This window comes from Ahaetulla prasina, chromosome 1, assembly GCF_028640845.1.
Source record: "Ahaetulla prasina isolate Xishuangbanna chromosome 1, ASM2864084v1, whole genome shotgun sequence".
Lineage (NCBI taxonomy): Eukaryota > Metazoa > Chordata > Lepidosauria > Squamata > Colubridae > Ahaetulla > Ahaetulla prasina.
The window spans coordinates 335,480,269-335,507,191 of NC_080539.1; the positions used below are offsets into that span (position 1 = coordinate 335,480,269).

Genomic DNA, 26,923 nt, shown 5'->3' on the forward strand with positions numbered 1-26,923 from the left:
AACTTCAAATTGCTCTTCAGACAGAGTTGAAGTCCACACCCCTGGGAGTTGCTAAGGCTGAGAAACACTGGTTTTCTAGCACCAATGAAATAATTAATTGGAGATTGGATCTACTCTCAACCATCCAAGCCCTGGGTGGGTTTCTCGGTTTCTCTATCCATTTTATCTCACAGGGTGGTGGTTGTAGGGATTAAAATAAAGGGAGATCTCAGTATAAGTTGCCTTGAAATCCTGGAGGAAAAGTGGGCTATAAATAAAACAAATAACAAAAATAAAATACTCCCTTCCTATACGTGATTGTGACCTGGGCAATTAATCCCCACTGCTTCATCATTTTCCCATGCTAACAAATCTTCACAAATGAGGTAGAACATATCCAAAGCTTGGGCTTGTTACGTTTTATTTTCTCTCCCACTTGATTGAGAACGCCTGCTTTTCACAACAACATGCCACTGCCATCCCTGTCAACTCGCCCACTATCATCCGAGTAGGAGGAATTAGGCTATAAAAATCACTTCCTCCTCCTGTCTTCCATCACAATTGCTGGCTCCATGCCCCACTGTCCCACGTCGCTGGGAGTGAGCCAGAGTGCAGGTTCACACAGGTTCTATTTAATCACCATTGGAATGTATCAGATGACCTCAATGGAAAAAGGGGGTCAGCACTGTGATTGCAGCATTTGTCCTTGCTTGCTAATACATTGGCACTGCCTGCTACCCTGTTTCCCCCAAAATAAGACATTCCCTGATAATAAGCCCAGTTGGGCTTTTGAGTGCATGGCAATAAGGCAAGCGCTTATTTCAGGGTTCAAAAAAATATAAGATAGGCTTTTCTTGCCCAGTAGATACTAGTTGATTTTCTATCAAAAAAATGCATTGTGTGTGTTTTAGAAAAGTAACCTGCCATAATGAAATGAGGGCAATAACTTTGCGATATGCAGATGTCTCTCTAGGACCAGATGAATAACTATTTCAGGGGAATTTAGAGTTAGGAAATATGAAATGGAGTAATCTCTCTCATTGGCAATTGCATTGATGCATTTACATCATAGGAATACGAATTATGCAAATACCAAGAAGGAAGCATAGCTAGAACATGCTGATTGTCTTCTATAAGAGCTTTAATATTTAATAACTTGCTTCCAGTTGTCCCAGAATCTAGGTCAGAAAGAAACAGTAAGACAATGCAGATCAAAAAAAAAAAAAAGAGTGAGAGAGAGAAAGAAGAAAAAGAAGTTGGGATCACAATACAAGTAAGAAAAGTTAAATTTCCTCTTCTGCCCATTGCAGCGCTGTTAAGTAGCAGTTCCTTTTCTCTCAGCAAAAGTACATTTAACACTATCTAGTTTGATCTGTTCTGCACTGTGAAAGCTTAAAATCACATCAGGAATCAGCAGTCATTCCTCTCCTTCAACCATCTGACCTATTTGCATGCACAAAAATCCTGATTTTACACCCACAAGCTGGGCAAAACAGCCATACTCAAAATCTCCCATCATTTGATGATCCCTTGTGCAACCTTTTTGCAAAACTTCTAGTGCTGTGCTCCAGGCCCCAGTTCAAGACCTATATCCCAAAGTTTGTTTTATGCTAGCGTAGGAGTTGGATTCCTGCGGCTATAATTATTTCTTTTATGCTTTATTTCACAGTGTTAGTTACCTGTCATGTGTTTTTAAATTAGAGACAGGCTTTGAGCACTGGGTGTAGTCACAGAAAGTTTAATAATTATGCAGGAACACAAAAAAAAAAGGACCTCAGGATGGAACAGGGGTGGGGGAAAGTGCTAGCTAGCGTTGGTCAAGAAACTACAGTTGCATTGGTCTCCCTTAAAATGAAGGATTCTCTCCATGCAAGAGTCTGGAAATTCCTTCCATAAGACAAAGAATTAACCGATCATGATCTTAAGGTAAGCAAACCAAACCAAAAAAGGCCTGCATTTCTGACATTCCTGCAAGATTCCCATCAGTCATTTCTTCTTTTGCTCACCCATTCCAGAAGGAATCCAAATGATTTACAATCAAAAGATAATCTACATCTCATCTACATCCTCTCTGGTTGTAGAATCCGGAGATTTGGGACAAGAAGTATTAAGAAATTAATAGAACGTAAATATTAGGCTGTCAACATTTTAGAAACCCAGAAGCACCTCCTGGGATTTTGTTTTTTTAACATTACAATACATATTTCAAGTAATAGAGAATGGAAACTCACCAGTCAGTAATGATGGGGAGGGGTGGGGGGCAAGGTATGAACTTAGAGTAAATTTGATAGAACAATAGGATTGATATGCTGCTTATTTTTAATCTGAAGGTTTAGTATTGTGTTCCCTCTCCCCCTTTTTTAAGTTGATTTTATTTTTACTCAGCTCCAATGCTAGTGATTGTTTTAAAAATTGCATATATTTAAATTTGAGCTGTACTAATAGGCTTTTTTTTAAAAAAAAAATACACAACAGTAAGAAAACCATTACCCATTTCTGGAGGGGGGAAATACATCTTTCAAGACGGTTGTTTATTACTTTTGTTCAAAGAGATTTATACATAATAACTGTGCTCTCCTCATTTTGCTCCTGACCTTCAGTGACATCATTATTTACTTTGCCTGACAGTGTTGCATATCTTCGTTTCTCCATTCATAAATTCTTTCCATTTTGTTCTCAAAATCTGCAGTTTAAACATCGGCAGTTCTCAAGTTAGGGCCCCAACGGAGCCCCAAATTTCCATTGCTAAGCAAGGCGGTTGTTAAGTGAGTTTTGCCTCATTTTAAGACCTTTTTTTGCCACACTTGTTAAAGAAATCACTGCTGTTGTTAAGTGAATCCTGTGGTCATTAAGTGACTCTGCTTCCCCCATTGACGTTGCTTGTTGGAAGCCAGCTGGGAAAGTTACAAATGGTGATCACATGATGGTGCAGCTGTCATAAATACACACAAGTGCTCATATTTTGATCACGTGACCATGGGAATGTTGCAATGGTCATAAGTGTGAAAAGCAGTCATAAGTCGCTTTTTTCAATGCCATTGTAACTTCGAAAGGTCACTAAATGAATGATTGGAAGTTGAGGGCCACCTGTACTCGCTTATTGGGGGAAAAGGAATATATTAATTTTGACACAAAACATACATTTTAAAATATATGTTATCCAAATTCTAATTTTAACATCCATTTGGATTCAGAGAAAAGTAAAATGAGGAAGATTCCTGTATTCCAGTCTTTGGGAGATGAGAATGAGAAGCAAATTTTTACTTTTTCTTGGAAAATTGTAATTGAAATTCAGAGCAAACGTAATTTTAAATAAGTGAACATACATAAATCAGCAGCTGCCATAAAAATGAAGCTCAACTGCAATTCTATTTATTTATTTATTTATTATTTACATTTCTATACCGCCCTTCTCGGAAGACTCAGGGTGGTTTACAGCCAAGTTAAAAAGACATATACAAAAATTAAAACACAATATTTGAATTTAAAAATTCAATGTATAATATAAAATTTATTTAAAAAATAAGTATATGCAAAGTTGATTTGAAGTTACGTTGTCTTGCTTTTAAGTCTCAAACACTTAACAAACTAATAACAGAATAACAGAGTTGGAAGGGACCTTGGAGGTCTTCTAGTCCAACCCACTGCACAAGCAGGAGACCCTATGCCATTCCAGACAAGTGGCTGTCCAGTCTCTTCTTAAAAGCCTCCAGTAATAGAGCACCCTCAACTTCTGAAGACAGCCAATTCCACTGATTAATTGTTCTCACTGATAGGAATTTTAGTACTAAGAGCTAACACAGCACTGGTGAAGTTTATTCAATAGGTTGGACTTGCAAAGCTGTGGAAGGATTTGACTGATCTTATGGGCTTTCTGTTTTTAATCAGTAACCAGGACTTAGTTTTATCACCTTTGCAATCTCTCTTATAGACTCTTTGGTGGAGTGTTGACCTGCTGCCTTCTAGAATTTGTTTAGAGAGATGCAGCAAGAAAGAGAGTCTAGTCTATTTTTCCCATTTATCTTTCATTAGCTCCCGACCTCTTTGTCAGACATATAGTCTCTCAATATCTAGTCTATCTACTGCTTTTCAGCTTTCCTTTTTCCTTTTCAGGGTGGTGGCGGCGGCTTTCTTCAGTCTTCCCAATATTAAAATAAAAAGAAATCCTGTTTTCTTTTACTTTCTGTCTGTCTTGTCTTGTCCTAAATCAGTGAATCTTTATTTTGTGGATCTGAGATAATTTGCTTCCTCTTCAGTTTCACTGTGGAGTAGCATTCTTTCTCCATTGCTTCAAGCCATAACTTCTTCATTGGCTGTTCACTGGACAACTGGCAGCTACTGTGCTGGCCTTTTGCCTCCAACAAAGAATCTTATCCTTAGATATATATATATGATGTCCTAACAACTAGAATGCATTACAAAAATATGCTTTCATACAGTTGGTTATACTTAAGATGCTATAAACTGCTTAGCTGGTTTCGTCCCCACCTAGAAAGTGTGATTTGCAAAACTCCCTCCGGGCTAGATGTTTATGATGGTTTCCAAAACACTGATCCAAAGTAGAGAGTTCTGAATAAGCATTGCAAACTTATGCAAGAAATATCTCACATGGAAATATGCATGAAATAATATTACATATTCAGAAATGTAACGTAATGTTTAATTACAGCAATGTGACTCTTGGTACATAACTTCCTTATGGCCTGGCTTTATTGCCCTCTGCTTACAACTGTGTATCACCTATGCCCACTGGTGGAATTCAAAATTTTTTACTACCAGTTCTATGGGTGTGGCTTGGTGGGCGCGGCAGGGGAAGGATACTGCAAAATCTCCATTCCCACCCCATTCCAGGGGAAGGATACTGCAAAATCACCACTCCTGGGGAAAGGATATTGCAAAATCTCAATTCCCACCCCACTCTGGGGCCAGCCAGAGGTGGTATTTGCCGGTTCTCCGAACTACTCAGAATTTCTGCTACCAGTTCTCCAGAACCTATCAGAACCTGTTGAATAGCACCCCTGCTTATGCCCACTTTCTTCAAGGTTGTAAGAACTTCACTAACAGTGAAAGAAGGACTTGCCCATTCCCCACCAAGGAAAAGCTGTTGTGCAGAGAGAGAGAGAAACTCTCATTGTACCACTTGGGAATAAATCACAACCTCTAAAATCACAATTCAGCACAACTGAAGAAACTTAAATCCTTTATTAAAACACAGACTTGAGAGGGCAGCTCTTCTATTGGATGGTGCCTAAAATATTCATCTCTCCAGAGAAGTGGTCCCTTTAAGGCCAGGCTTGAGTTCACCAGTAGACAGGTTGTGAAGGAACTGTCCCTGGAAAGAAGAGCTCATCTCAAGGAAAATAAATCTTCTGAGCTCTGTAGGGAGCCCAGGTGCCATGGGATATTTTATCATCCCTCTGTAAACCTAGCACGGTGTCCCTGCCTGTTTATAATGAGCACAAGGACACGAAGACAGAGCGGCTGGCTGCATATGCATCATGTAAATCTATCAATTTCATTGCCAAATTTGAACAATTCCAGAAAGGTCAGTTTGTGCGACACAGGCGCAGCCTGCTCTATTGACAGACATGGAGAGCTACCCATATTCTGTTTGTCTGTCGTGCGATGTATTGAAAGAGGATTTTGCTGCATATTGCCAAATGTATTTAAACATGGAGCCACTCTACAGTACATGCAAAAGGCTTATCTGACATTATTTCTAAGCTTAGAGGAAATGAGATGGCAAGTAATGGGGGAAAGGTCTGAAAATAATCTCTCTCTCTCTCTCTCTCTCTTTCTCTTCCTCCCTTCTGAATATACCTCCACACCAAAGACAACATGGTGTGAATTTATGGGTTATTTTTCTCTCTCTCTTTTTTTTAAAAAAAAGCAGTTTATGCATACAGCAAATTTAAAGGATAATTTCCCCCCCCAGATGATGTCATTGTGCATTCCAAATATAAACTGCCTCTCTGATTGCCTCCCTCATGCCAAATAATAGCAAATACAACAATATCCCTTTCTATGTATAGAAAAGCAACATGTCAGGTAGCTGTAAGGAGAGAGCCCTTCTTCCCAATATACCTGCTTGTACGTGATGCAGTTTCCTTTGTCTTCTCTTTTTACACTTAAATACTTGATTTTTGAATGATACCATTCAGAACAGCATACCTTGCATTGTACTGCAATGTTTTTGTTTTTTTTAAAAAAAGTAATTTTGTCATATAACTGTATTTCACTATATAATTCACAGGAAGTATGAAATACAAGTTCTCATTAACATATTGGACAAGTAGTTTTTCCACATCCATATTTAACATTTTAAGAGTAGAGTACATAATATTTTGGTGGACAGGGAGAATCTTTAATATTTTGGGGCAGAATGAGATATATAATAAGGGACTGATAAGGTAGAGATGGTTATATGGCATCATATATGGGCCAGGTTTTTCTATTTTTTTTCCTGTACTTTATTAGAAGATATTTTTGTTGTTGTTGTTTTGTTTGTTTAGAATATGTGGCCTCTATTTTAGGGCTTTTCCTACAGTATTCAGGTATTTTTCACAATGATGCAGTCAAAATTCTGTTGTAAAGGATTCATGTTTGTTGGGCCATTGTACACCTGGAGAAAAAATTGGTTTGACCCCAGTCTTCTTATGGTGGTACGTTGCACATCATCTCTCTAAAAACTATAACAGAGAGAAAATATACAGCGAAAAGAACATCCAAAGCAGAGATGGGTTTCACATAATTTTACCAATGGTTCACCGCCCACCAAAAATATGAGCATGTGCCTTCTGCGCGTGCACTTTGCTTGTGCACGTGGCTTGCACGCATGTGCATTGCTTAGAAAATGTGGCTAAATAAGACTGCATAGCGCTGAGGCTGGTGGGTGGGGGCAGGCAGGTCGCCACTCCAGTTCACCCGAAGCAGTCCAAACCGGCTGAATACCACCACTGATTGAAAGCCTGAACAATATTAAACCATCAGGACCCCTTCACAAATGGATATCTGCTTTTCTGTCTAACAGACAAAAAGTGGTCAAAATTGGCAATGCTCTATCAAATCCTGTTTCTGTCAAGAGTGGCGTTCCTCAAGGCAACGTTCTTGGACCAACACTCTTCATACTATACATAAATGATCTTTGTGACCATATCTCAAGTAATTGTATTCTCTTTGCTGATGATGTCAAACTATTTAACACCACAGACAATACATCTACCATTCAAAAAGACATTGATTATCTAACCGCTTGGTCTAAAACTTGGCAACTCCAAATCTCAACCAGCAAATGCTCAGTCTTACATATTGGAAAAAAGAACCCAAACACTAAGTACATATTTGATGGATATTACCTTACAGATACCCCCCACTCTGTTAAAGACCTTGGAGTTTTCATATCAAATGATCTAAGGGCCAAAGCCCACTGCAACTACATAGCAAAAAAGGCTCTAAGAGTTGTAAACCTAATCTTGCGTAGCTTCTTTTCCAAAAACACTACACTACTAACCAGTATAAAACATTTGCTAGACCAATTCTAGAATACAGCTCACCTGTCTGGAACCCTCACCATATTTCTGACATCAATACAATTGAATGTGTCCAGAAATATTTTACAAGAAGAGTTCTCCATTCCTCTGAAAACAACAAAATACCTTATCCCACCAGACTTGAAATCCTAGGCTTAGAAAACTTAGACCTCCGTCGCCTTCGACAAGACCTAAGTTTAACTCATAGAATCATCTATTGTAATGTCCTTCCTGTTAAAGACTACTTCAGCTTTAATTGCAATAATACAAGAGCAACCAATGGATTTAAACTTAATGTTAACCGCTTTAATCTAGATTGCAGAAAATATGACTTCTGTAACAGAATCATCAGTGCTTGGAACACTTTACCTGACTTTGTGGTCTTTCCCATAATCCCAAAAACTTTAACCAAAAACTTTCTAATATTGACCTCACCCCATTCCTAAGAGGACCATAAGGGGCGTGCATAAGAGCACAAACATGCCTTCCGTTCCTGTCCTATTGTTTTTCTTTTTCTTCTTCTTATGTATGTATATATATATATATATATATATATATATATATATATATATATATATATATATATATATATATATATATATATATATATATATATATATATATATATATGCTTATACCTCCTAATATTTACTCATATATATGTTTATATACTATATAACCTTTTTTGTATGATACTTATATATATTGTTGTGACAAAATAAATAAATAAATAAATAAATTTTTTAAAAAAAACATGGTCAATATTGTATACAGGATAGAACATCAAGAATATTTTTAAAATGTACCTGTCAAGGTTCCAAGGAACACCTCCAATGAAATAAAGATCTGAGGCTTGAGGTTCCTTAAAGTTCCAATTTATTAGAGATGTCATGTTGGCACAGCTGGGAAAACCCAAAACTGAAACCAGGTTTTCCACACCCAGTTGACAATTCACAGCCCTGCCTCAAAACCACAAATTCATCACATTGTCCAATCAACTCTTCACACTCAATTGGATATAATCTTCAGGCAGTCTCCATCAGACTCAGGATGTCCTTAAATACGGAATGTTGTTATGACTAACTTTCTACGGCTCCAATAACAACCCCCTCCCAACTTCCCCAGCTAAAATATGTGACAGTTAAGAAGCAAAAAGAAAATTGCCTTCCAAAACTGACAGCACCATGTTTTGCTCATTCTGTATATGCTAGTATTTCTTTGCCAAGTTACTATTCCAGGCTAATTTATGTATTTATTAATTATTTAAGATTTTTGTCCTGCCTTTATTTTTGATCTGCTCAAGAACTAATAGAAGGGTAGTACTGTGACCTTGGGTCTGAGAATAAAAGGCTGCACTTCTACCTGAGAGTTGTTGACTAGCTGATGTACAAATTTTAACTTCGTGATGTTCAAAAGATGTAAAAGGAAGAAAGAGAAATTTGAAATAAGGAATAATTTAGAATAGATGGCAGCCTGTACTAGGCTTCTTTTGCTGATTATAATGAGCTTTTGAAATACATGTAGCCAAAATTTGAATATGCTCCGACTTATATAAACTCTTTAAATTTTTTTGTATGATATCCATGTCTGATTTGGTGTATGTTTTACATGGTCAGTTAGCCCAGGGATCTCCAACCTTGGCAACTTTAAGACTTGGATTTCAACTCCCAGAATTCCTCAGCCAGCTTTGCTGGGCACCAAAAACAGCTGGTCAGAATATGAGAATTAGACTGCCATTGGGTCCAAATACTTAAATGCATTCCCCAATAAAGTTTAGAATAATATTATTCTGATTAGAATAGGATGACTGCTTTTCTATGCAGAAAAGCTGTTCCCAAAAATGCATTTTAGATATTTATCTAGAATGTGCAGAATTCTAGACATATTCTATGGGGCTGTGCAGAAAAGCTGTTCCCAAAAATGCATTTTAGATATCCAATACTACAATCATTTACTAAGACCTAGTTTATATAAACCAAATTCTTCAGCTATGACTCTGCACATTAGACACAGGAAAACTGTATAATTATGTTTTTGCATATCACTTTCAATATCACATTTAAAATGAACATCCAGACTAAAACTGAAACTCTGAACATAAGATAATATTATAAGACCATAATACTCATGCACCAATTAACCAATAATGGTAGCTTCATAAACTTGAGCAAGTAAATGCTTCCCAGTGGCCTGTACAGGAGTCATAAGAATGACTTGACTCAGGACTGTTTCTTAAAGTTATATGCTGGGCAAAGATTTCTTTTAAAACACATGCAGTGGCTCTTTCCGTGGTGCATGTTCAGTTTCCTAGATGGGAAAAAGGTTAATTATGATTAGCCTCTATTACTCTGTGGCCAGCTGATGGTACTGATCCCCATCATTTGTGGCTAGTTTAAACAGGTCTCTGTTATAGGTCTGCCTAAAGCCTTATCATTGTGGTTTGTGGTCAAAGAGACCAGCTGAAACCCAACCATAACTAAGTCACATCATTTTAAGGCTACTCCAGATGAGTTTTCATCCAAACCCACAAAATAGAGAGTAAGAGAGAAAACCACATGCCAACTGTTACACAAATTATTGAACATGGTTGAATTATATGGTCAACTATTGGCACATTTCATTACAAAGACTGTGCATCTTCTATTAAACTAATGCATTTAATTGTCCGTTTAGCCAAATTAATTATTTTAGTGCTTCATATGAGGTTCATAAAACGTAAGAAGGTTACTTTACTTTCTGCAATCCAGTCCTTAGCCTGTAAAAAAATATCTACATATTTAAGAATCAAGCAGACTGAATACCACAAATCAAACGGTATTATAAAACTACTACAAAAGCAGACAATTAAAATAAATCTATTGACATTCCTTATTATCCCAGGAACATTATGTACTTAAATTCTAACAGCTGCACTTTGATTTCAGAAGATACCCAACTGTCCAGCCATCAGCAATGGTCTCACTCCAATGAAGAGGTACCATTGAGAACAAATCTCTAATATGTTCTTCCCATTTGTATTTGACGGAGCTGTCAAAAACAGCAAGAATGTACTTAGGGCAGCTGCACTGTTCCCAAATCAGCTCCATGCCCCAGTGTCCGAGATCATCCCCTTCATTGGGTAACTAAATCAATTTATTTCAGCTCAGCTGCATCAATCTGTGATGCATCAGAAATTGCTGTGAGTTCTGCTTGAAATGCTGAATATCTGTGGTGGTTGGCAGTGTGAATGCTCTAAATTGTGGAATCTTTCTCTTCATAGAGGTTTTGCTATGGTGAATTCATGCTACTATGTTATTCACTACAGTTTCCCTTCCCTTCTCATTATATTGACAGCAGCATCTTCTTTTTTCAATATCACAAAATAAAATAGTGCAATCCCAAAAAATAAAAATAAAAATGTGGTGGCTGGAACTGCAGTAGCTATTTTTTTTTAATGCTTTTCTGTGGCTTAGTTGGAGAGAACACTGGTTGGATCCTTCTTAGGGGTTTGAGACTGACTAAAATATGCTAAGGAGAAAAGCTATTTGGGGCTATTAACGCTAGGTTGCAATAAATTACATGATAGCAAAAAGCTATAAAAAAACCCTATTAGCTCCCATTTAGCGGTTGAATGAATTTTTGCGACGCAGATGTCATAAAAGGAAAAAGTTCCTCTGTCCAGTCATGTCCAACTCTAGGAGGGGAGAGTGCTCATCTCCATTCATTAGTCAAGAGAGCCAGCATTTTCCAAAGATACTTCATGTGGCCAAAATGACTGTAGGCCAAGGCGCACGGAATAGCAATAGCACTTAGACTTATATACCATTTCAAAGTGCTTTACAGTCCTCTCTAACTGGTTTACAGAGTAAGCATGTTGCCCCCAACAATCTCAGTCCTCATTTTACCAACCTTAGAAGGATGAAAGTCTGAGTCAACCTTGAGTGGTGAGAATCAAACTGCCAAACTGCTGGTAGCCATCAGTCAGCAGAAGTAGCCTGCAGTACTGCATTATAACCACTGCACACAATGGAATGTTATTGCCTTCCTACTAAAGTGGTACCTAATTATCTATTTGCATGTGCATATTTTCAAACTACTAAACGAATAGGAGCTGGACCCTGTCCTAGGGTGCTCAGCTCTGGAATCCAGGATGTCAGCTTTCCAGCTGACAAGGTCAATATCTTCAACTATTGAGCCATCACATCTGATCATACCTCCAGATGTGGTAGCTCTAACAAATATTGAGAGTTAATTTGATCTAGTGGTTAAGACCCAGTCTAGAAACCAGGAGACTGTGAGTTCTAGACCCATCTGAGGCATGAAAGCCAGCTGGGTGATTTTCAGCCAGTCACACTCTCTCAGCTCACCTCACCTCACTGGGTTGTAATGGGAAAAATAGAAGGAAGGATTGTGTCATTTTGAGTTATTAATAAAAATAATAAAGGTGGGTATAAATGATAAATAAAAATGTAGATTTGCCTTAAAATGCTTTGGTAGGTTGGTAAGTAAGCAGGTTGAGCATGTAAGAGTGACCTAAGCAAATTTTTTTTGTTTACTATAATTAGAATCTACTGTATCTCTTCTACTGACCAGTATAATTAAAAGGACCTAAAAACTGAGTTCTTCCCTCCGATCCCCAAAACATAAAACTCTCAGTACCAGTTGCAACTGAAAATGTTGAGATTTTTTTAGGGCTAAAGAGAGAAATCCAGAATAAGATGGAATTTACTATCATGGAGTTCTCTCCATTTTTTATTGCCAGCTGGGTGACTTTGCACCAGTTACTCTTTCTCTCTCAGCCCAACTCACCTCACAGGGTTGTTGTTTTAGGGAAAATAGGAGGAGGATGGATATGTTCACTGCCTCAAGTTATTGTAAAAATAATAATGTTGGGGTGTCAATAAAAATAAATAAATAATCTCAATCTCATTGAGATCAATGAAATAAATACATCCCTCCTATCTCCATAAATTATTTCAGCTTTCAGTAAGGAAGTGGATGTGGATGACATTTGTGTAGCTGGGGTGAGGTAAACTGTCACAGTTAATGGGAGAATATTTTGGCAACCAAGGCCCATGGTAGCAATAAAATGTTACCATGGCAGGATTTTCATCCCATTACACATAGATACACATTTCACTTAAGTGGCTTTAAATGATGCAGTATGTTTTACATAGCTATTTGATTTCATTTCTAATGGGAAATAGTCAATGGTGAAATCCAAATTTTTTTACTACTGGTTCTGTGGCCATGGCTTGGTGGGCGTGGTGTAGCTGAGGTGAGGTAAACTGTCACAGTTAATGGGAGAATATTTTGGCAACCAAGGCCCATGGTGGGCATGGCTTGGTGGGTGTGGAAGGGAAGGATACTGGAAAATCTCCATTCCCACCCCACTCCAGGGAAAGGGTACTGCAAAAACCCCATTCCCTCCCCACTCTGGGTCCAGCCAGAGGTGGTATTTGCCTGTTCTCTGAACTGTCAAAATTTCCGCTACTGTTCCTCCAAACTGCTCAAAATTTCCACTAGCAGTTCTCCAGAATCTGTCATAACCTGCTGGATTTCATCCCTGGAAATAGTTCAGTTCTCTTATTCCAGTTTCCTGGAGTTTATAAGGATTCTTAAAAAAAACAACCATATATGACTCCATGTGGTGGCATAGTGGTGCAGTGGTTAGAATGCAGTACTGCAGGCAAACTCACTGCTCATTTCAGGAGTTCGATTCTAATCAGCACAAGGTTGACTCAGCCTTCCATCCTTCCAAGGTAGATAAAATGAGAACCCAGATTGTTGGGGAAAATATGCTGACTCTGTAAACCACTTAGAGAGGGCTATAAAATGCTGTGAAGCAGTATATAAGTTTAATTGCTACCACTATGAGTTGCCCATTTCTACCTCAGCATTATTCTGATAGGTGATTCAAAGTGAAATATAAGCAATAGGATGGTTTATACATCCCTAAGTAAATAATCATAGAATTATAGAGTTGGAAGGGCTCTTTAGGTCACTGGGTTCAATTTTCTGGAACAATATCCAACATTTTTAATATGATTATATATGCATACCTACCTTGTTTGGAATATTCAGTAAATTAGATAAGTTGAAGAAGTCCTTCCTGACCTTTAAGTGATTAAACTTCTGCAGCTGTTTGAGAGCTTAATGTATTTGATGTCTGAAGGGCAGTATCCGTGTTTTATCATGCAGATCTGTGTACAAAGGTATAAGGGATGTAACTTCAGTGTTTTCATGTACAAAAGCTAGACCTACTTCAGTGCACATGACATTTAGGATGTCAAGTCTTGATCTTTCCTATATATCATGGCAGTTGTCAAGCTGGCTATCTTACCATTCCTGTCCACAAACTTAAAGCATCTGATTTTCTCACTGTGAAATCAATCAGACCTGCGTGTCATTGTTTGAAGCTCATCTTTCTCCAAGAATCCTGACAAATACTTGTCATGTTTGATATTATTCATTAAGCCCAATGTTTTCATTCAAATGGCTATTTCAACTTTGGATGCCTGGTATATAGACGAATGCCTGCTCTCAGAAATTCAGTGACATATCTTAGTGAGATATCTTAATTTCAACTCCTTTTATTTTGCTTTAAAAACTTCAGAATAGCAGATAGAATACTGGTGCCTGAGAAGAATTGATGATTTGTTGCTTAGTTATAGTTATGCTATCAATGTACAGGCTGATGTGTGAAGTTTGCAATGAAAATTGTAGTACCAAAGGAAGGACGATTAGCAATTACAGGCAAAGAATTGGAGATGTAGGCATTTCATATTTCAATTTTTGTTACATTCTTCTTCCAAACAGTTGTGTGTATAGAGAAGGGTTCTATTACTATCCCATCATCTTAGTTAATGTGATTAGCTACAAGAAAAGAGGTTTCCCGCCATGGAACGCTCTTCCTGGAGAAGCCTGGCAAATATAGGCCTGCACAACTGCACAACAATTGTCTACTCACATATTACGTGCTATCATAAATTTAGGCTATTACAAATGTACATTTAGGTAGTTACAAATCTTGTAGATGCAAAACAACTCTTTAGAGAACACTGCAAAATAAAGATTGTTCATACAATTGGTTTCCTCATTTAAACCCAGCTACCTCATCTCATCAGGCAGGGGGTTCACTAGAAGACCTCCAAGGTCCCTTCCAGCCCAATGATTCTATGATTCTGTGATCTTATGATCACCATCAACATAGTCCTTAGAATCTATTTTTTTTAGTCTATATAGAATATGATCATGTAATGCTGTTATTCTTTTTGTCTAAGTTCTTTTATTCTTTAATTATAATATACCTATTATTCAGTTGAGAATCTTTCTTGACTAAAATGTTGATTCTTTTGCTTGTTAATATTTCATTTTCTTGTTAACACACATGCAAACACACGCATTCTCATTAGCTTCCCTTTCTGACTCAAAATAATCATGAAGAACTTCTTACTGGAAGATCAGAGTTCGTATATAAGATATGGAGTTCTGAAAGCTCCACATTGGTTTATCTTAGAAATGACTCAATAGCAAGATACTGTGTTCTAGTTAAGTATTTCTTCATAAATCCCTTCACCTAAGAAATCTGGGATTCAGAACAGAATTTGGAATAGTATATCTTCAGAATCTAAAATCTTCAGGCTCTTTCCCTGAGTTGCTTCTTTCTTATTAATAACAGTGTCATTTGTTCAAAGCCAATCTATACTAGACTGGGAGTCAGAAGAAGTCTTACCTGTTACTGTATAGGCCAAGGTTAGCCAAGCTCTACCAACACAGATATCACATAGTTACAGTTTGCAACATGCTTTACTATTACTTCTATTGATCATGATAATTCAAACTACTGAAACTATAATCCTGCAATATTTGAAGTGCTACAAGTTGTCTAGTGTAGGCCTTGATAGAAATTTAGGATGTTGACTTCTGGCGCTGCTGAAACAAAGTGGTTTTGATGAAGGATCAGGGTAGTTCATCTAATATACATCGGTGTGTCTTACAATAGAAGAAATGATGAGCTATTAGAAATGATTGGGAAGTGCCAAGGAATGCTAAGAGATTGTCTGTTGCTGTTTATTCCCAGCATGTGATCCCTAAGGTAGGGCCACTCCATATTCCAACCCATACTGGTGAAGTCATGCTCAAACTTTAAATGGATAAGGTTGAAAGAAAAGTAAAGGAATGGAGCAAATGGAAGACTGTTGTTGAATAAAAAAAAAATCAATGATATCATTAGAGGTAAAGGGGTGGGTGGGTATAAATGTAATTCTATTTGTTTTAACATATTGGTCCTGTTGCCCCCATGCCATCCTCCTGCCTTTCATAAAATACTTCAATAGAAGAGAATATTTGTAGTTCAGGGCTGAACAGTGGGGTCCTTAGTGATTTATGAATTGCATGGTTTTCCTGCTGATGTTTCATTACCCAACTAGGTAACATCATCAGTTATGTTGGGTGATGAAAAGTCTGCAAGAAAACAACCATGCTCAGAGAGCACCAAAGATCCCACAGAAAATACTTTGCAGGTACCCTTTATTGTTTCAACTTTATCAATCAAATGATGAGCCATTGCTAGTTTGCAAACTCTTTTTCTTAATTTGGATGTTTTGAGGCTGTTAGTCTTCTAGAACTCTTAGTTAAAGAAAAAAAGATAAAAACAAAACAATTCTAATAATATCTACAGTATATCAAAAATCATTGTTGATAATCTCAGCAAATTAAGGTTGTAGCCCAGGGGTAGTCAACCTTTTTATACCTACCGCCTACTTTTGTATCTCTGTTAGTAGTAAAATTTTCTAACCGCTCACCAGTTTGGGGGGAGATGCGCGAGCTATTCTGGGACCAGTATCTTTTGTTTGCGGTCGCACTATAGCGCCATTTAGTTTCACGTACGTAACGTGAACTAAACTTATGCGCGAGTGATACAAATAGTATATTTTCAGAAATTTAAATTGTCACGGGGAATTTTATGAAAACCTAATGAAAATGTTTTTAAATAATGCTATGAAAATTTTCTAAAAAGTCAAATAAATAAAAAAAAAGGAAAGTGCTTCAGTATCGGACAAAATTCCTACCGCCCAGCATGAGAGCTGGAACGGGTAGGGACCAGGTTGACTACCACTGTTGTAGCCAAACATAATGCTCCAAGGATCCAACATGGAAACATAAAAACACCAAATTCATAATGTGAAAATAAACACTTCCTGTCCTGTCCAAATAGCCCTCCTAGACCTAAGAAGAATCCTTCATATCTAGGGAAATATTACAGATACTTCAATTCTTGAAAATCCCTAGAGAACTTCTGAATGAATAAATGAAACAATGCCTGGATATTTCTTCCTAAATTTCTCTCAATCACATATTGTTCAGTTACTTGTAACTTCAAAGCTGATGAATTACTACTTCTTTCAATCTTAACTTTCTTTTTATCTATCATATTTAATACAATCCTGCAAGTAAATTCCACAGTTCAGATTATGGAGATTGATAAAGACAGGCATGCAGGGGAGACATTTTCATATTTCAGGAAAGCCAAGCAGAGAATGAACATGGGGTGCATTTTGGATATTAGTTAGAACAGGTCTTTCTAACACTTCGGGATGTTCCCATAGATTCACACAGTTGGTCCCTATAATCATTACAACAATACTATAAAACAAGCTGTGTTTATTATATCCATCTTGCAATCATGATGGTTTTACCCTCCCTTCCTATTGCCATCAGAATAAAGGATTAATAATATTGACCTATCTGCCCAGTTATCAAAGTTTAACAAACTGCCGTATGTTGAAGTGATTAGTGTGTTGTTATAAAATTGGGGAGCTACTGGTTCAAATCACCACTAAACCATGAAACTTACTGAATGGCCTAGATCAATTTAGTGTTTTCAGCAAAATGATCTATCAAGTTTTTGAGGAATTAAGAAGTAAAGAGTAAAGTATCTTTGTTAATCTCCTTGGAGGTGAGGTAAGATATAAATAAGGAGCCCATGTGAGGTTTTTTTTTAAGCCTGCAAAAAGTGCTGTGTAAATATTTATTATTAGAAAATCTGCTCATACCTAAAACTCCATCCATCTAAATGCTTCATTCAGTTGCTAGGTGAAGCTTTGCTCTCATACACATTCACTCTTTCTCACCTATCCTTTAAGAAGCTTTGTAGCAATTTGGATCCTGAGAATATCAGAGCAAGGAATAAATCCTTGATCTCAAGGCCTGACATAATCAGACAAATTGTATTTAATAATAAATAATGACAATGTAATGACTCTGGGGTGATAGCTTCAAGGGCAGGATCCCACAATACCCGAGTGATGGCAAAGAATGGAGATAGTGTTTTTATGGTGAACGTTTAGTTTTCAAATTAGCGCAGTCAGGGTTAGAAAGAGGAAAGAGAATCTACCATTTGAGGAAATAATTTATGAAATGTAGATGGGCCTTCAGTTGGGAATAGGGCTGGGCAAAATGTTAGTGGCTCTTTGTTCTTGCAGCTGGCCTGTCGAATTACACACAGCTAGCATAGTAAATAATACTGCTATTGTCTGCCTGTGTCAGAGACAGACAGAAGGTACATTTGGACTTGATCCAAACACCACAAGGGCCACTCATAGTCACAGTGTCCAATTACTGCTTGCTTGACTATAAAATGCACTTTTAAAAAAAGCTAATTTAAGAATCGCAGTATTTAATAGAGACTGTGTTAAAGGCAAGTGAAGAGGTCGAAACCGGTGTTCTCCCATCCTCCAATTTGGAAGAAAAATAGTGTTAGGATCTGCTTATGTAGCATCAGGCATATGTATATGAAAACAATCAGGATATGCTCCAATGTTAAGGTAACCCTAAAATGAGAAAGATGCTGACTAGTGCCTCTCAGCATAGTACTTGCATATTGTATATGCAGTGGAAGGCTTTCCTAAGGATATGCATGATTTGTTTTTCATAAATGAGGTTGTGAGAAAAATGCCTTTTCTCACCTCTGTTCTAATTTACTCTAAACATCTATTTTGGAGGCACATTTCTTAACCATAATATTATTGTGCGACACTAGTGGTATGACTATCTACTACCTTAAATCAGGCTAGGATGGTGTTCAAGCTTCACCAGTTTCTGTGCTATGAAGCACCCTGGTCTCTTAGGAAAGCCACTCTAAATGAATCTCCATTTCCTCATCTGTACCTTGTAGGATTGCTGTTCTAAAAAAATATTACCTGAGAAAAGACTCAAAATAATATTGAATTTATCTGTGTTTAAAATGAAAGGAAAAGTAAAGATTTTTTTTTAAAATGAGGGTTTAAAAAAAATAATAAAAGCAAGAGAAAAAGTCATATCAAACAAGCTTAATAGTTATTTGAATTTACTGCAATATAAATCCAACAAAGTATGGATCACAAATTAAAAAGAGAAATAAACATTCTGAAGGAATACAATTTAATTTAAGCATTATTCCTTTAAAAATGGACACTTGCTAAAAGAGGGAGTGAAGAAATACTTACATATGGGTAGAAGCCTATATTCAAGCCATAATTAAATGAAACAATCTGAGTAAATTATGTCAAATAGAGAAGATAATTTAATATGTTACATTTTAGGAAAGAAGTGGGATTAGAACTAATGTCTAGCTACACAATGATTAGACCCTGCAAGTCTAAATATACAATAATTCCACTGAAAGTGGATAGTTAAATGTGTTTCCCAATTGGCTTCCCTGTTTTGCTATAAAGTGATTCCATATTTCTCATAATAAAATGATGGAAAAATACTTCTAATATATGGATATATGGATATCTATCATCCATTATGTAGTCTGGAAGTATTTAATGATTTCTTATTAATGTATTTAAATATTGACACATAGCAGTGAGTGGTATCTAGATTCTAATCTATATTTATATCACAGGTAGTCCTTGATTTACAACAGTTCATTAAGTGACCATTCAAAGTTACAATGGCACTGAAAAAAGTGAGCATTTTTCACACTTACAACCCTTGCAGCATCCCTGTGGTCACATGATCAAAATTCGGATCTTGGCAACTGATTCATATTTATGATGGTTTCAGTATCTCAGGATCATGTGACTACCTTTTGTGACTTTCTGACAAGCAAAGTCAATGGGGAAGCCAGATTTCCTTAACAACCCTGGTTCTCCAAAAATAAGACCCAACCGGAAAGTCAGCTGTAGCATGATTTTTCAGGATCCTCGTAATATAAGCCCTACCCCCAAAATAAGCTCCAGTAAAGATCATGAGCCGGATGGAAACAATTAGTACCATATTTTCCCCCAAATAAGACCTAACCAGAAAATAAACCCTAATGCAACTTTTGCAGCAAAAAATAATATAAGACCCAGTCTTATTTTCAGGGAAACATGGTAACTTAACCACTGTAGTGATTCGCTTAACAACTATGGCACGAAAGGTCATAAAATGGGGCAAAATTCACTTAACAAAATGTTTCATTTAGCAACAAAAATGTCGGGTTTAATTGTGGTTATAAGTCGAGAACTACCTGTTCACTGTGGAATTTTTTTTTTCTTTGCTAACAACCAAGTATTAAAGAATGAAATTTAGATTTTGTTTTAAAGAAGGAACTGAGGGTTTTATTGTCCACCCCATCCCGTGTTCTCTGCACTGGAATCAACGTGGTGAAGGTATTTCCTCTATCTCTCTTTCTCTCTTTAGCTTCAGAATTTTGCCCCTTTACAGTTTAGATGAGGAAAGAAATATTGTGTAGCTATGAGATACATTCACTCAAAACCACAAAGAGCTTTTAATGTATATACAGGGACATTATCAATCACAGTGTTAAATCCTTGACATGTAGGTGAGTTCATCCTCCATCTCTTTCATCTCTAGATGTCTTGCCGAGTACTTCATTTGGAGAAAGTCCTAAAAGCCACGTTGGGTAACAAGAAGGGATAAAAGTGTAAACCTGTCTGTTCATATTTGCCAGTCCTCAGTGTGGAGAGCACAGCAAGCTTTCTGTCAAGAAATATGAGGATTTTCTCTTTTGCTCCTTTGAATCCTCAAACGATGCATCTTCTTTGTAAAAAAAAAAAAAAAAGAATTATCTCAATATTTAAGTCAAAATAGCAAACTTTTCAAAGGCAGAAACTTGGAGCCAGTTGTGAGACTTGTGAGTCATTGACTGTTGGGATTGTTTGATTCCATAAAAAAAGAACCTAAAAAAAAGTTTTATCTTTAAAATGATGGATAAGGATAGTGCTTTCTCCACAAAAGCAACCTTCAATTATTAATACCAGGGCTTGTGTTCAGCAGAGAGAGGGACAGAGAAGGAAACCACGCTCTTTACTATCTAGATATCTGAGTGAAATTTCTCCTTGCAATTAACACCAATTCTCTCTCTCTCTCTCTCTCTCTCTCTCTCTCCCCACTCATATATTCATATAATGGTAATGTTTGTCTGACACAATATCTGCTAATTGTCAGGGAAATATGCAAAAATACTATACTTTTGAAGGATTCTGCTTTAACATCGGCTTTTTTGCTGTATTGTATAGTAATTCTGCTTGAAGATAATGTTGAGAATCTATGCAACTTAAAAAAGAAATAGTTGTTACATAGTTGTTCTGTATATTTGTAACATTCATAGAAAAATCTTCCTTTTTAGCCATACTGGACTAATACTTTAAGAATTTCATTTAAGCAAATATTTATTTATTTATTTATTTATTTATTTATTTAATCACATTTATACAGCTGCCCTCTTCTAAATATATGACAATTAAAGCAAAAGTAATACAAAAATCATATAAAAATCAGCATAAAAATACATAAATTTCATAGACATAGTTATAACATCTAGCAATAACACTCAATAATACCAAAAACACTCAATATATTTTCCACATTTCCTGGTCTCCTGCCCATTGGCAAAATCTTTCAGGGTGTTTTAAAAGGCCAGTAGGGTTAGGAATCTAATCTCTGGGGAGACTTTTAAACAAAAAAAAAATCTGCTTTTTTGCTGTATTTATATGGTGAATGAGATTTTACTTGAAGATGGTATTGTTAATCCACACAATATAAAAAAAGACTACTTGTGAAATACTTTTTTCCAAATAGTTTTTTCCCCCTGAATTTCAAACTTTATTGGTACCATACAATACTATGAATATTTTCATAGAAGCACTGATAAAGCTCCTAGCTGCAATAAGAGACATTCAGCCTGTCCTCTCCAATATGGTTCAGCTTACTTCCCTAAGTATAAACACCATCTAGGAATATATACCTAATGTACAAATGAATTTTGATTCATAAGAATTAATTCTATCAGGTGGCAATGAGATAGTTGCACACTACTGGTTTTTTTTTTTTAACTTTTATTCCATCTTTTTTCCAAGGCTCTTATCTTCAGCTGGAGAGATCGTGAGAAATACTGATTTGCTCTAGATTGTCCATAAAATGTATTGTCAGGTAGAAATTTGACTTTACTCAGTCCTAATTGCTATAAAGTACTGGCTCCCTAACAGAGAATTGTTCCAATAAAACTGTGTCACAATCTGATGTAATTGGCACCCTTTTCTCTCAAACATCATCCACATTGTTTCTCAAATGCCCTGGATTAATGGAGGCTTCAGATAATGCACATTTTTGGAGAATTAGGCCATTGTAGGTCCTTTGCAATCTTACAGTTTTATTACAGCAAGGGCTATTTAATCTGAAATGTCTTCAGGTGATAAAACGGTTTGGTCTCTTTGGAGCAATATATCTCTTGTTTATTGTGGACTACCTGTACAAACATTAACACATAACAAGGATTATTAACAGAAAGGTAATGACTCTTGTAGCCCTTATGAGACTCACTTAGTATCCTATTGTGCCTATTATGGTTTATTTAAGCTTTTCTGTCACTGTGGTATATAGCACTACCCAGATGTTGTCAATATTAAGAAGTTAAACAAGAGATAGCCACAAACAGCTCCAGTTATCTGAAACACCATCATTTTTAGTATTACAAATTTAACAACAAACATTTAGGCTGTTGTATATTTCATGTTTAGAGATGCTCCAGCAAATCTATTTCATGTTTAATCTTCATTCATTGTTTTTCTCCAAAATTGCAGCTTTTTCCCTTTCTTTCTTATGAGAACCTGCTCCTTTCTACTCCAAGACTATTATAAGTTGGAATAAATTGATACACTTTTCTATCCTTAAGTTTCTCTTGTGCAGAATTCAGAAATCTCTGCGTGAGATAGAATTGTAGCTTACTCCTGCAATAGGAGGGTGACGTTTATTTAATTAGAAAGAGTGCAGAGAAGAGCAACAAAGATGATTAGGAGTCTGGAGAGAAAACATATGAAGAATGGTTGCAGGGATTGGATCAGATGAAATTCTCCCGGTTCAGACCGGCTCACACAATCCGGTAGCGATGGTGGCTGCTGGTTCGGAGGACCAGTAGCAAAAATCCCTGGCCCCGCCCCCCTGCCTCTGCTGAGCCGCACCATCAGCAGAGGGTTTTTTTTTACTTTTAAAAGAAGGTTTTGCTTCAGCCAAAACATGCCTTTAAAAGTAAAAAAAAGCCTTTGAGGATCCCACCCCACAGCTGAGATCGGCAGAGCCTTTAAACTTTAAAAAAAAATTAAAGGCTACTCTGGGGATCTCACCTGAGTTCCTCATCAGCAGAACCTTAAAAAACATGTTTTCTGTAGAAAACATGTATAAAACCTCCTTTTAAGAGATTCTAAGGCACTTACCTGATTACTGATCGACCTCATGGCTTTTTTCCCAGCCCGAAAGCCCCAGTTTCACTTTCAGCACCAGACAGAACTAATCTAAACTTAGCTAATCTATTTCATCACTGAGCAACTAATGCTGGCTGGCTTTGCTGGCTGAGGAACTCTGGGAATTGAAGTCCACAAACCTTAATAATAAAATAAAATATTTGTGCAGCTTTCTGAGATTTGGTGTGTTTCTGTAGTGTTTCACTCTAACTACACAAACACACAAAATCTCAGAAAGCTGTATGTGGTATTTTGTGTGTGTGTGTATATGTGTGTGTGTGTGAGTTGTGTTGTGTTGTGTGTGTGTAAAGTGTGAAAGTTGGTTTTTGAGCTTTTTGTGGCTATATGAAGTGTGAAGTGCAGCTGCTTTCACACTGTGTGTGAGTCAGTTGTGTTGTGTTGTGTGTGTGTAAAGTGTGAAAGTTGGTTTTTGAGCTTTTTGTGGCTGTGTGAAGTGTGAAGTGCAGCTGCTTTTACATTGTGTGAGAGTCAGTTGTGTTGTGTGTAACATGTGACAGTTGGTTTTTGGTACCTCTTATTGCTTTTTATACTTTATTTATTACTTTTATTATTTATTGTTATTGGCCACACCCACCCATCTGACCATCAAGCCATGCCCACCAATTAAGCCATGCCCACAGAACTGTTAGGGAAAATTTTTAGATTTCACCCCTGGATTGGATGTCTAATTTAATGAAAAGAAGGACTAGGGGAGACATGAGAGCAGTGTTCCAATATCTCAGGGGCTGCCACAAAGAAGAGGGAGTAAAGCTATTCTCCAAAGAACCTGAGGGCAGAACAAGAAGCAATGGGTGGAAACTAATTAAGGAGAGAACCAACTTAGAACTAAGGAGAAATTTCCTAACAGTTAGAACAATTAATCAGTGAAATGATTTGCCTCCAGAAGTTGTGGGTGCTACAACACTGGAGGTTTTAAAGAAGAAATTGGACAACCATTTGTCTGAAATGGTATAGAATTTCCTGCTTTAACAGGAGGTTGGATTAGAACAGTGGTAGTCAACCTGGTCCCTACCGCCCACTAATGGGCGTTCCAGCTTTCATGGTGGGCTGTAGGGGTACTGAAGCACTTTCCTTTTTTAAAAATTTAATTGATTTTTTTAAAAAAATTCATAGCATTATTTAAAAACATTTTCATTAGGTTTTCATAAAATTTCCCATGACAATTTAAATTTCTGAAAATATACTATTTGTATCGCCCGTGCATAAGTTTAGTTCATGTTACATAAGTGAAACTAAATGGCGCTATAGTGCGACCACAAACAAAAGAGCCTCATCCCAGAATAGCTCGCGCATCTCCTCCCACACTACCCAGCTGTAACACACAAACAGAGCTGGTAGCCGGCACTACCACCCCCCAAACCCAATCCACAATGCGCGAGAGGCATGCGCAGACAACGATACACTTTATAAATCACCTTTACTGTGGAACCGGTGGGTGGTTAGAAAATTTTACTACTAACAGAGATGCAAAAGTGGGCAGTAGGTACAGTATAAAAAGGTTGACTATCCCTGGGTTAGAAGAACTCCAAGGTCCCTTCCAACTCCTTTGTTCTGTTATTCTTAGGATATAATTAATTTTCTGTCAGAAGCAATACTGGATAGTGAGATGGCATTGTTTTCTGATGTATTTCCTGTAACTCAGTATTTTCAGTGAAAATGCTGAAGACAAGAATATCTGTTTACCGATAATTTCTTTCACCTTACTCTTCCCACAGTATTGAAATTGATGTCTGAGAACCAGATGTATTCCACTCCAGCTAGCCGATTGTTTTGAGCCACCCTGTGACTATACCTAAACAGCTTCTTTTTCAAACTTCTAAATATCTTCGTTCATCCATGCCAATATCAACACCTCAGGTTACTGGATTTGCTGTTTTGTATAGTGACATTGCATTCATTATTTCATTCCATATCATAATACAGCATAGCGAAAAGGAATAAGACCAGAACAAAAGAATAGAGTGAAAACAGCACTGTGGCGAAATTACTGAAAAGCATAGCAAAGTGTCTTGGTATGAAGAATGCTGTCAGCCCTTCCAGGTAAACCAGGTGGAAAACACAACTAGATAAGCTAATTCCACTTGAAGGTGGAATTAATAGAATCTTGGAAGTCTGAGGGTACAAACTTCGTGAAACTACTTTTAACTGCTTGATTAATTAGGGCAAGTCCTTCCTAATTTCTGTCAGGTTCCAAGTAATGCATCCATCACTTTTCTCACATCCATCATTAAGCACTTGGGGGCTCCTCCCCTCTGGTGTGATTGTTTTCTAGGCAGCATCTCTTCCCCTCATTCCCCAGAGTCATCCAGATACTCCATTACAAGTACAAAAGTTATTTTGTTAAGTGTTTCACTCTAGCACTCCAGCTATAAGAATAGTTTATGAATCAGCCAAAGAGTTATATGTTTTTCACGTATTGTCTGAAGTATAAACTTGGGAAGTGAATCAAAATCCCCTGTATTCTTCTTAAATAGGGTTTTTCTTATTTTTTCTTTAAAAAACTATAGATCGCATCCAGAATCACACAAAACAATTTTACTTATTTCCAGTCATTGATTATAGAGACTTTACAGATTGCTTTAGGACTACCAATCTGCATAATAGCAATAGCACTTAGATTTATATACCACTTTACAATGCCTTACAGTCCTAAGTGGTTTACAGAGTTAGCATATTGCCCCGCAAAATCTGGGTCTTCATTTTACTGAACTCAGAAGGTTGGAAGCAGTGGTGAAATCTGAACCGGTTTACTACTGGTTCACTGGCTATGCATATGTGCATGCATGCGCACATGCGCAGTGCGCACCACGTACCAAATGCAAAGTGCATGTGCACACAGGCAGTGCATGCCAAAAGGAGGCAGGGTAAGTAGAACAGCACACAAATAGGTTGTTAAAAAATGCTTTTAAAAGGAAAAAAAGGCTCTGATGATCAGGCAGCTCAGCTGGGATAGCCGAATAAATTGTAAAAAAAATGCTTTTAAAAGTTAAAAAAAAAGGCTCTGATAATTGCGTGGTTCAGCTGTAATCACCAGAGCCTCTTTTTTTACCTTTTAAAAGCATTTTTTAAAAGAAGAGGGAAGTGAGGAAGTGGGTGACCGGGCATTGGGTGGGCATGGGTGGGGGACCAGGGTTTTTTGCTACTGGTTCTCCGAACCACCCACCACCATCGCTACTGGATCGGCCTATCCGGTCTGAACCAGGAGCATTTCACTCCTGGTTGGGAGGCTGTATCAACCTTGAGCCTGGTGAGATTCGAACTGCTAAATTGCAGTTAGTCAGCAGTCAGCAGAAGTAGCCTGCGGTACTGCATTCTAGCCACTGCACCACCTTGGCTCTTATTAATGGTAGTATGAAGATCTTGGGATTTGAGGTCTTGGTATAAATAAAACAATTTCCCCTTAAATGTCTCAGCCTTTAAACTAGCTGTTGTATATAAAACAGAAACCTGTTCATGAGTTTCACAAATAGCCAATTCAATGTTTCAAAGTTTGGATGGAATGTAATACAATAATTTTTATTTTGCTCTTCTGACTTTCTTTTGTCTTCTTAACACAGTGGTCCTCCATGATGTTATTCACCCTAATAAAGAACAGGTATATCATGGGAAATTTCTTTGTTTCTTCTTTTATTTTTCATAAAGGAATATGTGACAAGAGGCAATAAAGGATATAAGATTTCA

The 26,923-nt window shown here is 37.1% G+C and overlaps 1 long non-coding RNA gene across 1 annotated transcript; it reads left to right on the forward strand.

Moving 5' to 3' along the window:
- Positions 1–1,747: 1,747 nt before the first annotated feature.
- Positions 1,748–26,923, forward strand: LOC131187896 (uncharacterized). The gene is made up of 3 exons (XR_009152658.1): positions 1,748–1,905; positions 24,958–25,282; positions 26,800–26,923. It is a non-coding gene; the product is annotated as an uncharacterized LOC131187896 (long non-coding RNA).